Here is a 15,237-nt window from a genome sequence, read left to right on the forward strand (position 1 = left end):
ACATGACTGTCTATTAATGTGGCATTAGTTGTCATTTTAATTTGGTATCTGAGTAATCTGGGCTAAAAAGTTCCAAATAAAGAAGACACTTAATGCAAGTAATTTGGAATAAAAAAATCAGATAATAGAATGGACTTGAATCTGCGTTCCCATTTCAGAGGTAGAGATCATTATGTCAGGGATGATGTAAGCTGCAATAAACTTGCACTGTGTCTTTCTGGGGGGTACTCATTTCATGGCTGGCTCAGAGAAGTCTCCAGGGAGAGAGCACATGGATACTGAAAAGCAGTAAAAAACTGTTCTGAAGACGGGTGAAAGGACATTTTGTCTTTAAAAAAAAAAAAAAAGCCGAGAGAAGATATTTCATGAAAGAACCTCTCAGAATGAATCAGCTTTTTGGAGTGCGTCAAGTTAGCTTTACAAAACAGACTGTTTCTATGTATTCAGCATTCAGAAACCTTCAGTGAATCAGTGAATTAATTTCTTTTGGGAAGTTTCTCAAAAGTGCCTCGCCAACATTACTGGAGAATTAATCTTTATAATTCAGCTGTCAAGCAGTGTGACTGATCACCTATAGTCTTATTCTTGCTCCCTCATTAAATGGTCTCCGCTTTAAAAAGACTTTTTCCCTTAAAAAAAATCCTCACCTAGTCACAAAGTTAATCTCAAATTTAAGCAGCCTTGGAGATCAAAGTTCTTAACTTTGTGTTTATTAGTCTCAGCCATAATTATAATTATCTGAAAATACTAGGAAAGCAAGAGTTTTGTTCCTTAGAAAGCCTGAGGGGAGAACATAACTAAAGGCATAGATGATGGATTTGAAGATACAGGCTGACCCTCTTAAATAACCTTGTACAAGACTCTCCGGGCTTCTGTAAAATGGGAATATTAATAATTCAGAAAATCATTAAGAGAATGATCACTGTGGATTTGGAGGTCCAAAACATTATACCAGGTAATGAGACTGTAGGGAAGGAGATTAAGGATGGACATATCTGAGATTTGATCAATTCTGAGGCAGGCAGTTTGAGCAAGAATCTAGCTGACAGAAAGACCGTCAGTGAAGGGTTGGGAAGAGAGATGAGCTTTTAGGAAGCAGAACTGAAATATTTCTCCCCCGATGGTAATTAAAATGTGGAATGTTCAACCAAAACTACCAAAACAGTTGCAACAAAAAATCATATTCAAATAAAAGTTGGATGTAGTCAGATGGTACCAGTTAGAAACTGTATCTTCATCCAGAACCAATGAATCGGTGTATCTCCAATTTATTCATATGTTGTTAGGATGCCACAGCAGCACCTCTGTTTGCAGACTTTCCATGATTGTGAGAACAGCTGTAATGATTCACACAAGAGTTCAATGGCTACGGAAATGGTGCATGTGGTGTTTCCATCATTCAGACCTACTATGAGGCTCCTGCCACAACCATTTAGTAAAGAGCTTGGTTATTGTAGAATGCAAAATTTTCAAATCATCACTATGTAGAAGACACACATAGCCTGAGTTTTTTTCCACTTTCATAATCCCTGAAATATATGTTTCCTCTAGTTGTTCACTAGAAAACATTATTTCCTCTTCAGAGTTCCACACATACCATGGGACAGTTCACAATATGCACAGATGGTTGGTCTTCTAAATTAATAAACCAAATGATTTGGGGGGCTGTCACTGGAAAGTTCATTTGCTATGTTGTTTAGAGTTTATGCAATGTTTACTCACTTGAATGTGCTTCTAAACTCAATACAGCTGCTCCTGTAAGTAAGTCTTCACCTGGAAGACAGACAAAGTGGTCCTTGCTGTATGGCAAGTGCTAAATATTGACTTACATTGTTTCTGTTTTGGTTTCATGCAACACAACAGAATGTGAATTTCCTCTACTACACTACAGATGTGAAATATATAAATATATAGGAATAATGTGTTTGCCATATGGGTTTTTTTAGTTTAGTTAATTTAGGTCAATTTGACTTGATCATGAGAGAATATTTGGAACCAGAAAGTGAAAAAGAACAAAACCTACAAATACTGCAAAAGCCTGGTACTGTAATGTTGAAATATGGTTTTGGCTGTAAGCTAATACTAGCACATCATTCATAGAATCATGGAACATCCCAGCTTGGAAAGGACTTCAAAAGATTTGTCTGGTCCAACCTTTCATTGGAAAGGGAATTCATCAATATCAACCAGTTACGTGATGAATCCTTTTCTAATTTTCCATGAATGTTGATTTAGTGAGTGCCATGGATTATAAATGTTAATGCTGGCAATATTAAGTACATAAAGCATACAAAAGCAGAGATTTCAACTATTGCATCTTATGCTGTTGTCTTTTCAGCTTTCATAAGATAAACAGTATGACATCCTTAGTCTATACCTTTACTTTCACTGAAAATTTTCTAATTTTGCTGAAAAATTGTAAATGATACAAAAAATGTAAGTTTTGGGGTATTTGGGGGTGGTGTTGGTGTTTGATTGTTTGTTTGGGTTTGTTTGTTTGTTTTTTTAATAGAAGCCTAAAGGCAAAGAAAGACTGGTAGAAAGAAAAAAATACTTTTAATTGAAACACTGAAACATAGGGAAAAAACATTTTCCAAACTTTTCAGTTAATGGCATATCTAGTCTTGACACGAGAACACCAGAGTGATCTATAAAATGGTTCCCAGCCTCCTAAGCTTGACTATCTGTGGCCCTCTCTTTAGAAAGATGTGCATAAACAGTTGTATAAACATGAGTTTCAGCAAGAATCAGCATTTATACTGCTTGGATTTGAAAATATCTGCTACTAAATGGAATGCTAGGGATGTTACCTGGGGTCCAGAATGGCATCTGTCACTAGCTAAGCTGATAAGGATAAAACCATAACACTGTAAATTCAATTTATAAGCATGGTATAAAAATATTCATCATGGGCTTAACGTATTTCTTTTGCACTAATGTCTATGTTTTATATACAAAGATATGCTGCATATTTATAGGCCCAAACCACGTCACACATGCTGGGACACCAGAATGTGCCTGCTTGGATATGCAAGTCCAGATTCACCCCAACTGATCGTGCTCTTGCAGGCTGCTCTCCGCTTTCAATCTCCATCGTCTGGGTTAGGATATACACGCAGGTAGGAGCTCGTCCGCCTCCTGAAACATGTCTCCAGTCCTGAGGCTTGGAGTCCTGTCACCAAGATGCCAGAGTCCAAAGCCCTCTCCCTCCAGACTCTGTGCTTAAATCAATGAGAAAAATAGCAGCGGGTTAACTATCGTCCACTCGCTGACTACGCAGGAGAGCTTGGGCAACCAGATGTTTATCTAGGGCACATCATTTAAGAAAGCGTTAAGAAAGCTTTAGAGTGGCCTTCAGTTTGGCATGTTGCAAGAGATAGATGAGGGCATTTCTGGGCCTCTAATTTACCCAGTATGAGGGACTCTGGATAGTGATTTTTAATCCACCCCCAGCACCACTTGGACCAGCACCACTTGAACCTTGTCTTTCACCATCCACATCGCCCTGAAACCGCCACTGACCTCCTTAAGACCAGTTGTATCATCTGCCTCACTTGACACACTGCTGTCACAGAGTTTACCACCCCAGAAAGAAGTCAAATTACATTTTATTCTTTTTCTTGGAGCATTGAAATTGAAATCTGCCTCTGTTGTTGAGTAGCCTGGAGCTGGCTCTTCTTACCTGGATATCAGGTGGGTAGACAAGAACAACATTTTTGTCCCCAAGCTCTGATTCACTGCTCAGAGCTGGCAGAAAATCTCATTGCCTTTTTTACGAGACCTTGCATGCCTACCTGAAATAAGTTTACTACATGGAGATAGGCAAACGCTATTCACAACTTGATCAGCTTTCACCAAATTCCTTTGCCCAGAAACAAAGCTGGTCTGGGGTCACTCCAGAAATGGTGGGAAGCTGCTGAAAACCGTAGTGCCAATCCCCACCAGGAGACAGCACAACCCAGGACTGACTGTCCTAGCTTTAGCCCTAGAGTCAAAATAAGAGTTAATCTAGTTCAGCATTGAAAGTTTCGTGTCATGGTAGTGTCAAACAGTCCGGGTGCTTGGGACAAGCTGCGGTAAGATGTAAGACGAGAGTGCAATGAGGAGCCGGCAGAAGCTGTCCTGACCGTGCTGCTGACTGCTGCAGGTTCTGGAGAGCCAGAGGAGCTGGAGTCACCACAGGCTAGAGCCCTGACAGCCCCGAGAAGGAGGGAGGTCAGGTAGTATTTCCTTTAGATGAACACTTTTCCTCTACGGTTGCCACACACTGCCTATGGCACATGTTGTCATTGAAGACAGATGTTTTCTAGGATAGAAGTTAAGCTGCTGTGAAAGTCAAGAGACAAGATAAGAAAAGTATTTTTCAGTCTGGATCTGAAAAGATATCCATATAAAATAACTTACTTATACAAAATGTAGAGAACGTATCACGCAAATTTGCCATAATAATATGCTGGGAAAGCCTGGAAAACCTAAGAAAGCAAGCCCAGAGCACGCAATATTTATGTAACAGATCATCAGTGACTTATAAAATCGATGTTTGTAATTCACTTATATGAGACAGATGAAATAGCAAAAATCCAGTTGCACTTGTTTGAAAAAAGTACAAAATCTTGTGCAGAAGAGAAATAAAATTACAGTGATTCTTCTTCCTGCCTTAGGTTACAATAAACTGATCTGCAACTGGGATCAGGAAGAAAATCAGGAAACTATTAGTAATGAATAAGATGTACTGCCACATTCGTGATAGTGCACTAGACAGACCCCTCCTAAACTCTTGCATGGTTAAATAACCCCCCTCTCTTGTTTTCAGACATGAGAATTTTTATATACAGGAAATGGATCCTAGAGAGGATATGTTGGATTCACAACAGACTATGTAAACTTTTCCTGACACCATGATCATTGTATGATAATTGACCAGTGTCCCTCCTTGTCATAAAGGCTTCAAGAAGAAAAAGAATCATTTGTCACAGTTACAGAAACAAATACAGGTAAAACGACAGTCTAAAGACAAAACTTGTTACAAACAGTTAAAAAAATGGGACAGTGAAGTGTTAGCACCTCGAAACAAAAGCCTCCTTGGTTCAAAGCCTTGTCGATTGGCCAGAATATTATCCAGTAGACCTCAGTCAAGAAATACTTTATTTGTATTGAAGTAAATACCTCAAATACAGTTACTTTTAACACCTGCTAGTACTTACATCTTTCCTGATAATGTCTTGTGGGTCAATGTTTAACCATCAAAGGTGGTCATAGGTCATGATGTAGTACCTGAGATGCCATCATCCTTGTGTGAGCTTGCGGCTCAGGTGAGTAGGAACAGGGCACACCATCGAGACCCAGGCTTCACAGAGCAGCCAGGTTATCTGCCAGTTTCACCCACACATCAGCCGGGCTTTTGTTGTCTGCAAACCAAAAAATGGTTGTGGTCTGATCCCTCAACAGCACTTAAACACCTTGGAATTAGATGTGACTTGATAGAAAGTCTCTATTAAATAAATAAGGAAAATTACCGAGATTCCTGTGTTTTTCATTATGACAAACTTCCACAATGCAGAGCAGTGAACCAGATGCATGCAACAAAACCTTGCTGTGCTTGGGTAAATTCATATGCATAAGGAGGAAATAAGTGCTGAACGTATTCCAAAGCAGTCATAGAAATACCAGTGCTTCTGAATACTTCCTCTAGCCTGTGGCTTTTCCATCATTATTATAAAGCAACTGCTCCAATACCATTACTCTAGTGCAGAATACCATGAATGATGAAGCTCAGATTTAGCAGGGAAAAAAACACTGTTCTTCAAACCAACCTGTCAAGCCAGAGAAGAAAAATGGCAGAAGGAGGCTTATGTTGTTCAATGTGTTTTTTTCTTTCATAGTACTAAATCAGTTTAACTTTAGATTCTGCAAAATAAGTTGCCCATCATCACAAATAAGCAATTGTTAAAAATTAATTCTGGCTTTAAGCATTCTCTCAAGGGTTTTTTTGAAAATGGGGACCTGAAATTAGGCATGATTCCTGGGTGGCCTGAATGGTCTGCTAGCTGGAGGTCCAGAGAAATCAGCAAGTTCAGCTGAAGTTAATGGGACTGCAGAGGACTTATTTACATATTAATTTAGGCATTCATCTCTGAAAACGTCTATTCTTTTTCTCTGTGTTTAAAAACCAGTTCCCTATGAAGTCAAAGGATTCTGAAAATAAACACTGATTTACTTCCTTGAATGCATTGATCAGTATATCCGTAGTGCCATATTAGGCCATACTTGCACACAGGCAATTTGTTCCACTCCAAAAACCAGCAGTGAACCATTCCAGCTTGCTGAGAGATCATACCGACAGCTTAACAGACTGAGAGCAATTTATCCATTTAGTACACAGACATAAATCTTCTCTCCTAACAGCTTTGTTAAAAGGGACAGGACTGTTTGCTTCTACACCTGAACCTGCCACTGACGTATACGTGGTCATGCTGGGAAAGAAGTTACAGTGAGGGAGAATGCTTACATTTACAAAAGTTGACTTGAATAGTGTTGCACTCTCTTACGTGAGCTTATACAGATGCACAGTTCATGCTGTAGTCCAAACTTTCCTCATATTCAGTACTTCGGTGCTTGTGGCTGTGCGAGTTGCTAAAGCGTAGCCATGTCAAGCACACTTGTACAAATTCCGCCTCCGATTTCTCTGCACAAGGGCAGCTCTTGGGTTCAAGGATTACAGCCAACATGTGTCCCTGCCGGTCTCCCAGGACTCTGCAGAGGAGGTCTCGTCACAACTCATCAAACTGCAGGAACTGCGTTCCTTTCTCCAAAATCTCCTAATAACAAAAGGAATGATAGATTTCTGCACTGCCCAATGGCTCAAATTTTGTAAGTTTGATATCCTCCATAAAAGAAGCTATTGATGTGAAAATGGTTGCTCTATTTTTAAATAAAATTATTAAGTTATGTAAGGAAGAGCCCCTTTATCATTAAATTGAGGAAAACATAGATCCTTTTTATTACTCAGTGCATACGACACTTAGCTAAGAGTAGTGGAAAGGCTGCACTAGGTCAGAGTAAAAGTCTTCTTGCCCAGCATTATGTCCCTGACAGAGGCCAATAGCAAATGCTTCAGGAAAGGGTGTAAGTGAAGGACAAGCAGGTGGTGATAGCTTTGCCATCCGGGTTCCAGCAATTACCATTTTAAGGCTTTTCTGAATAGAGGTTGCAACAGGACAATTAGTTTAATAGCCCTTGATGGATCTTGCTAGTAGCTATTAATCGAAAAAGGAGCCTCTTTTGTCATTTCATGACTGATTAGTTGCTTTGAAAGCTCTTAGTGAGGACCTTGTGTAAGGCTTTTTAGAAATCCAGGTACACTGCAGAAGCCAAATCACCCTTATTCATATGCTCACTAACTTTTTGAAAGAATGCTATTAGGTTTGTGAAGCATGTGTTCCCGGGAGGCTGAGTTGTGCAGGTGCCCCCGGAACCTTTGGAAAAATTGGCATCACATTTGTTGCCCTCTGTCTTCTGGGACAACTGCCAGAGCCAGTTAAATAACAGCTAGTGGTTCAGCAATTTCATATTTTAATTTGTTTAAAATAGCCGATGAACAGCATCTGGTCCCACCAATGTTATTAATTTCTTTGAAATTGGCCATAGTGCCCGAAATACCAGTCCTAACAGCAAAATGGTCCCTAGCTGTTGCTTTCATGTTGCTGCAACAGGTAAGTGTTTTTATGGAGCAAATACTAAAATCCTACAGCTTTACCTCCTCATGATTACATTTTAAGAAGATCAGAACCTCTGTATTGCCACTCCTGACTGGCAAAATTTTTGCTTAGCTGAAACTCGTAACTGAGGGAAATAAGTCCTCATTGCCTTTGAAAATGAAAGGAAGGTCATTAATAATACAGACCAGTAACAGGTGATGTATATCAGCATAGCTCCAATAACATCCCTGCAGACACAAAAAAAAAAAAAAAAATTATCTTCTCTATCAACTTTCTGTAACAGTTTTGCTTTTTGTGTGTATGTATGTATTTTAAGAGTTATTTAAAAATACTTATTTCAATGATCAACTGGCTCCAGATACTACTATCCAGAAGAGATTGAGCAGATACTGTCTAGACCACTATCATCTTCTAATCTGGGCCTTAACTATGAGGTATATAACTCTGAGGCCATTTAGAATTAAACTGTCTCATTTAGAACTTGCCTGTTAATCCTGAGATAAAAATATCTGCACTTCTTGGCCTATTTTTAGATGAGACAGTAGTTACACGTATTTGTCAAAAGAGATGCAATTAACAAAAATGTTACACCTCATTTAATTAATTATATGTGCTACCCACTATATATATATATAAATCATCATCTTTTTAGTTAATGTTAGGGCACATACACCTCTACCAAATTCAGTGGAGGGAGGTGATGCTGTGCCAGTTAAGGTTCTGGCCCAGAGGTAGATTTCACATAGAAGTTAAGAGGCATTTATAAAAATTCAGGAAAATTATTTGGCTCCAAATTAGCCATTACTAATAAAAAGAAATAAGTAAAACCCAAATGGCTGTGTATCTACAGTGTTGAAATGAAGAGTAAAGTGCCAGCAAATTCATTGGAAGTGCTGGTACAGTATAAAGATCCACAGCAGTTCATTTCAAGTAACATATTAATGCATACAGGTATGTAGGTGTACATTTTTGTGTACATGTATATGCACATCAGTGTGCAACATGCAGATATGTAATTACATACATACATAAATCTACATGATTAAAATGAGAAACAACAAATACTCTGTGTATGTCTGTACCTATGAGGATAACTTTTATATATATATAACGAGATGGCTTTCAGTCCTGAACCAGTTTTTGGTAAATTTGCTCAGAGTAAAAGCCAAGGAAACCCTGCCTACCCTCAAAAGAAAAAAAAAAAATCCAGTGAAGAGAGGCAGGTTACCATTTAACACTGAACACGCATGAAAGATGCGCAGGGGCAGCTTTCACAGCATTTTCTCTCCCTGTTCTCATTAGGCTGTTGATCAGCGTTTATTCACGGGCAGGGGACCAGGGCACCAGAGGAGTCGCAGCCGGCCAGCGTGCACCCAGGGAACCCTGAGCACAAGCATCCCGCCAAACCTGTGCCGAAAGCTGCCTTCGGCAAAGCCACTGCGACCAGGTCTCTGGTCACTGAGGCGTGAGACTGACAGCAGCCCAAGGCAGTGCCAGTTATGTGTCCTCAGGTCCTCTCAGACACCTGGGTGAGCCCTCCGATACGCAAGACCAGATGATGTTGAAGAACACAGATGGACCCAGGTCTTCTAAAATCTCACTGGCTGACAAACAATAAGGGGAAAAAAAAAATCATTCCTTGATGAATTCCACAGGTTTCTTTAGACATATCCCCAGGATGAACAATACAAACACAAAGCTTCTCACAGTTGGACTGCTAGGCAAGATGGGAATAGAATGAAAGTTGTCAGTATTGTGTTTTAAAGGCATCCATCATACGTTGATACAATGCTAGCAGCAGTCTCTAAAATGCCAATTATTTAGAAACACTGAACCATACTACACTATACAGATTGAGGGGGTTTGATTTTATTGCAGATATTTCTGTCTTTTCCTGTTAAGAACATAGAGCATTATGTAGTGATGTGGAACTGTCTTGTTAATTTACCACTAGCGAGCATTTTTTCCAAGCAAACAATAACAGTAACAGAGGTAGAAATTAATTTTCCTCTCTCACTTGCAATGACTGTGATGGGGCTTAATAGGAACGTTAATAACAATCTTGACCCAATCTGCATTTAATCTTCTGTTGCCACGAATGGAGTGACAGCAATTCGACACAATCTGATGATTTTTTGTTCTTTGCTTCATGACAGTAGCTGTATAGAAGTTTCGGATTATTCACTCTTTTCTAAAAGAAGGATTAAAACCATACATATTTACAAAAAAATGTATGTTGTTAATCAATTTCTACTCAGTAATGTATTTTTCAATATGACAAAACATAATTTTATAAACATACATAATAATGCTTTAGCATTTAAGTCCATTGCATCATTTGATTTTGATCTACAGGAACAGGTATTGTTAGAACAAAAAAAACTTGTAAGAGGAAGATAAAGAGAAACGTTTATTCTATAGTCCTATCTATTTATTTGAATCGGTATTAGATTTGCGTCGAGGTCAGTCCTTAAAAAATATGGCCTCTGAATTCCATTTAATTTCAGATATCTCTATTACGAGTCTTTGTACAGTCCATCAGAAACAAGAATTTTATTCTTTTGTACTCCACTTCTCTCTCACAATAGAGCTATAACCCTGGATATCATAATCTGTTATCACAGACATTATTTCAATATTACTTTTCATTTAGAGGATCAAGGGCAAAAAAAGGGATTTCTGTAGATTTCACTTAAATATGGCTTAAAGTGCATGAAAGGTAGAGTCGTACTGTGTACACAGATTTATTCCAGAAAATACATCCCTGTAGACTATTTTTCTGTTAACTCTCTTGAGATAAAAAACACATCTTCAAATTGCCAATTTCCATTTAAATGCCATTCTTTAAGTTGCACTGCCCTCTGGGGGAGATGATCTTCAGATACATCTCCATGTCGAGAGGAAAAAAAGCCTTCTTCGGTTACCTCCTTCAGTTTTGAAAGCTGAACATTTTGCTTCCTCCGAATTTTATGCCGATGCTTGGTATGATTTTGGCATCGTAGCACAAAGATGAGAGAGGCTCCATTGCAGCCACCTTTTATTTGCTCTTTTATTCCCTTACATGTGTTCTCTTTTTTGTATGTGTGCTTGGGAATCTTGTCTGGGAAGGCCTGGAGGTGCTGTTATATTTTTCTGAGATTTGTGGATGTAAGGTAGCCTATCCATGGTGAAAGGTCTGTGCTGCTGTACCCTAGGGCTGAACGCTTCAAAAAGCAATGCCCTTGGTCCCAGAGAAACACGCTCAGGGCTTCTGCGCAACTGGAGGTGGACAGAAAACGTCAGACTCAACACTTTTCACAAAATGTTTTAAATTCTGCTTACACAGTGCACATTCCTAACACATACACATGCACTGCCTAACTACATGGAGAACTGCTGGGCGTACGGTGCACATGCTACATGCATGGTCACCGTATGTGTACCTGGTGTTTCCTGCAAGCCATAGGGTTTATTCTGTGTACGCCAGGCAGTATAGTATTTGCATTGTGTTCCCAGCCTCCTACTTGCTTGTTCCTTCAAACAACAAATGCAATGAATGGTAACTCAATTACTGAGGGCAGGAATTCATGACAAAAAGTGCAGCCTCCCTCAGCGTGAGGCAGGCAGGCAACTTGTTCACCTCCCGTTGTGCTGGTTTTGGCTGGGATAGAGTTAATTTTCTTCACACTAGCTGGTATGGGGCTGTGTTTTGGATTTGTGCTGAAAACAGTGTTGATGACACAGGGATGTTTTTGTTACTGCTGTGCAGTGCTTACCCAGAGCCAAGGGCTGTTCTGCTCCTCACCCCACCCCAGCAGCGAGCAGGCTGGGGGGGCACAAGGGGTTGGGGGGGGGACACAGCCGGGACAGCTGACCCCAACTGACCACAGGGACATCCCAGACCATGGGACGTCATGCTCTGTAATATAGAGCTGGGGGAAGAAGAAGGAAGGAGGGACGTTCGGAGCAATGGCGTTTGTCTTCCCAAGTCACCGTTACTTGTGATGGAGCCCTGCTTTCCTGGAGATGGCTGAACACCTGCCTGCCCATGGGGAGTGGTGAGTGAATTCCTTGCTTTGCTTTGTTTGTGCGCGGCTTTTGCTTTACCTGTTAAACTGTCTTTATCTCAACCCACGGGTTTTACTTTTTTTTCCAATTCTCTCCCCCATCCCACTGTGTGTGTGAGTGAGCGAGTGGCTGTGTGGTGCTTAGTTGCTGGCTGGGGTTAAACCACAACACCATCCAGAGCAATTTTCAGGATTCTCCCTCTCATGCTGTTTACCAGTGTGTTGAACTACTAACAGAGAACGATGGATTTGGAAAAGCCTTGCCTAAATCATAAGCCTGTTTAGTGTATCTTGTTCTGTTTAGCTCGCCCTTTCTCTCAGTGGTCTGAGGACACGACCTCAAGAGACAAAATGGTCACCAGGGCTTTTCTGCTGCAGGTTAGTGTGTAGCTGTGTTTGGGATCTCCCACAATGCAGCTCTGGGCTCTCTGCAGACCTGGTGTTCAGTGAAGGAGCTGATGGAAGTTGCTTATGCAGACCATGAGACTGACAGGTGGTCTCTAGTCTGGAAAAGCCTCACTTTCCAATATGCATCTGACAAAAAGGCAGTTTTTAGCAAGAAGCTCCCTAACACAAAGGAGAAAAAACCAGAAAGTTACTTCAGCTATTTGGGTCCTGTTATTTTCTAAAACAAATTCAGAGAGTTACTCAAATAATGGACAAGTATGATTTTCATATCCATACAAACTCAAGAGGCTCACAGGGAAGAAGATCACAGTGGGGAAGCTACCTGAGACACATATCTGGGTATGAAGGATTCCACCCCCCTTCAAACTGAATAAAACTGAAGTACTGCAATAAAAATAAAGGATGGACTCAAACCTAGCAATGCTGCAAGAGGCTTTTCCAGTGCCAAGTGGACTGACAGCAAATAGTTAAAGGAAACTCCAGTACAAAGGAAAGTATTTACTATGAGGGCCAAAGGCAAACAAAGTCCTAAGCATTTCCACAGCAGTGTATGAACAGCCAAAACAGACCTCTAAATTCCCGAAGAACAATTTTGAGGAACTGCTAGTTTCTACTCAACCGAGATTTCACAATATGATTTGAAGCTGTCAGGCAAGCTGTATGACTTGAAAGTGAAATAAAACTCCAGAAGAGAAATTCCTGTAACAGACAGTTTCTCTCTTACAATTTCTTAGAAAAGACATGTGATGAAGGAGGAGGAGGACTTGGTTCAGTGAAGTGTACGTAATGCTTCAGTGTCTTTCCACAGTAGATGCTCCAGAGAGAATGTGAGCCAGCAGAGAGAATGAAAGAATCAGAGAACAACGATGTGATTTAATACTTTGAAAGAGATCAAGTTGGTCTGGACAGAAATAGTCTGCCTTGGCTGTCAGAAGTTTTTGTAAGGAAAAAGAGCGCACTGTGAAGATTGCAGGAATAGCGAAGCAGAAAAAATCAGTAACTAACGAAAACTCATCTTTGGAAAAGAGTAAGGGCTTCACAGAGGAGATGGAATGGATTCCTGTTCTGAGAGATTATGAATTCATCACATGAAGCAAGCCACTGTTAGCTGTGAGCTGATGTGAGCCTGCAGGACCTACTGTGGTGGTGCTGTGTAGAAGATGAACACAGCACACTTTACTGGCTCAAATTAGCGCATAAATAAAAGTGATCATTAAGAATTAGCGCTGTGGATCTACTGGCCGAACTAAAGGGACTCCAACATTTTTCCCCACCCCCTGCCCTCCCGTTGCCCTTCTGAGGAGATATGGGACACAGGTACCAAATCCTCGTTCACTGCCCCCCCCCAGCCTTGCGCCCCAGTGATAGGGAGCAGGAGAGAGGAGCGCTCGCTGCCTTCCTCTCCCCATGTCTTTTCTCCTTCTTGCCGCAGAAGCAAATCCACTTCCATTACCCTGCCTAACACAGGGGGAAGGTCCTGCTACACTACAGAGAGTCTTGTGGGGCCAGACGGCTCAGGCTCAGACCCGAGGCTCAGATCAGAGCTCATCCACACCTCGACCGCTGTCTCAGTGCAGGACCAAGACGTGCTTATCCGCAACAGACCAAGGAGAGCCTGGTGGCCGCTGGCGAGCAGGCTATTTAGCCAAGGAGCAGAGGGACCCTAACTAACAGTCGATCCCATCTCCCACTCTCAAGTGCTTCCACTTAAGCAACATTTTTACTTTTATAGAGACTTCCCAAAGCTTTCTTAACCTTTTGGTAAGGATGGGCATGCTGCATTTTATTTCAGTTCAGCATTCAATGTCCGCTAATTCTGTGTACTTTCCTTTCAAACTAATAGCCATAACCATTTTGTTAATTATTCCCATTCTCTTTTTTATCACTGGACAAAAATTGCAGCCTTAAACCTTCAGCCTGCAAAAGTTCCTTCTTAGGCTTTTCTTTTCATGTTTGATTTCTGAAAATAGGATTGCCTTTAAAATCAATTATAAATGATAGGTTTAGCAACATTCATAGATAAGTGCAATCTGAGCAGTAGCTCAGTATGTAGTACCACAATCACTGCGTTATGTAAGAAAATAAACCTGTGAGAGTAAAAAATGTTTCTTAACTTGTAAAATGATATAAAACTCCATATGAAATGCCCTGCCTCATACCGCTAAGTATTTTATTTAAAAATTCAATTTAATTATTTATCCTTCTTAAGTGCCTACTTTTGGGTTAAGACACATTTGACAAATGAAATGGCTGTATTTTTCAGCTGAGACAGTACCCTCGGTATTATGATGTCTCTATTATTAAAATGTATGTTTTCTGTTCCTTGATTGTCCCGCTGTTTTATAAAGATTCTTCAGCAATACTTTTTCTTTTTGGACTCTTTTCTGGACTTTTTCGGACTACGTTCATCTTCTACACAGCACCACCACCACCACAGCTAGAAGGTCCTGCAGGCTCAACCCTCTTCATTAGTAAGAAACGCTGTCCCTAACAAGATTTATAGAACCACAGAATCGTTTAGGTTGGAAAAGACCTTGAGATCATCGAGTCCAACCGTCAACCATGCCCACTAAACCACGTCGTGAAGTGCCTTGTCTACGCGCTTTTTGAATACCTCCAGGGATGGTGACACCGCCACTTCCCTGGGCAGCCTGTTCCAGTGCCTGACAACCCTTTTGGTGTAGAAATTTTTCCTCATGCGCAAACTAAACCTCCCCTGGCGCAACTTGAGGCCACTTCCTCTTGTCCTATCGCTTGTTATTTGGGAGAAGAGACTGATACCCACCCCGCTACAACCTCCTTTCAGGTAGTTGTAGAGAGCGATCAGGTCTCCCCTCAGCCTCCTCGTCTCCAGACTGAACAGCCCCAGCTCCCTCAGCCGCTCCTCACAAGACTTGTGCTCCAGGCCCCTCACCGGCTCCGTTGCCCTTCTCTGGACACGCTCCAGCACCTCCACGTCTTTCCTGCAGCGAGGGGCCCAAAACCGAACGCGGCACTCGAGGTGAAAACTCGATGCGGTGAAATTTTTTACACAGCTTCACGCAGACACACAGCCGGCCTAGGCC

At 41.0% G+C, this 15,237-nt stretch overlaps 1 long non-coding RNA gene across 7 annotated transcripts; it reads right to left on the reverse strand.

Moving 5' to 3' along the window:
- Nucleotides 1-2,539: 2,539 nt before the first annotated feature.
- On the reverse strand, nucleotides 2,540-15,192 carry LOC121233727. 7 transcript variants are annotated; one of them, XR_005933774.1, is made up of 6 exons: nucleotides 15,087-15,192; nucleotides 8,947-10,976; nucleotides 6,509-6,818; nucleotides 5,517-5,813; nucleotides 5,205-5,408; nucleotides 2,540-4,326 (listed from the first exon to the last, which is right to left on the reverse strand). It is a non-coding gene; the product is annotated as an uncharacterized LOC121233727 (long non-coding RNA). The 7 variants fall into 7 exon arrangements; XR_005933772.1 differs by lacking the exon at nucleotides 8,947-10,976 and having other exon boundaries at nucleotides 5,275-5,408; XR_005933771.1 differs by lacking the exon at nucleotides 8,947-10,976.
- Between the last annotated feature and the right edge of the window lie 45 nt (nucleotides 15,193-15,237).

Source organism: Aquila chrysaetos, chromosome 2 (assembly GCF_900496995.4).
Source record: "Aquila chrysaetos chrysaetos chromosome 2, bAquChr1.4, whole genome shotgun sequence".
Lineage (NCBI taxonomy): Eukaryota > Metazoa > Chordata > Aves > Accipitriformes > Accipitridae > Aquila > Aquila chrysaetos.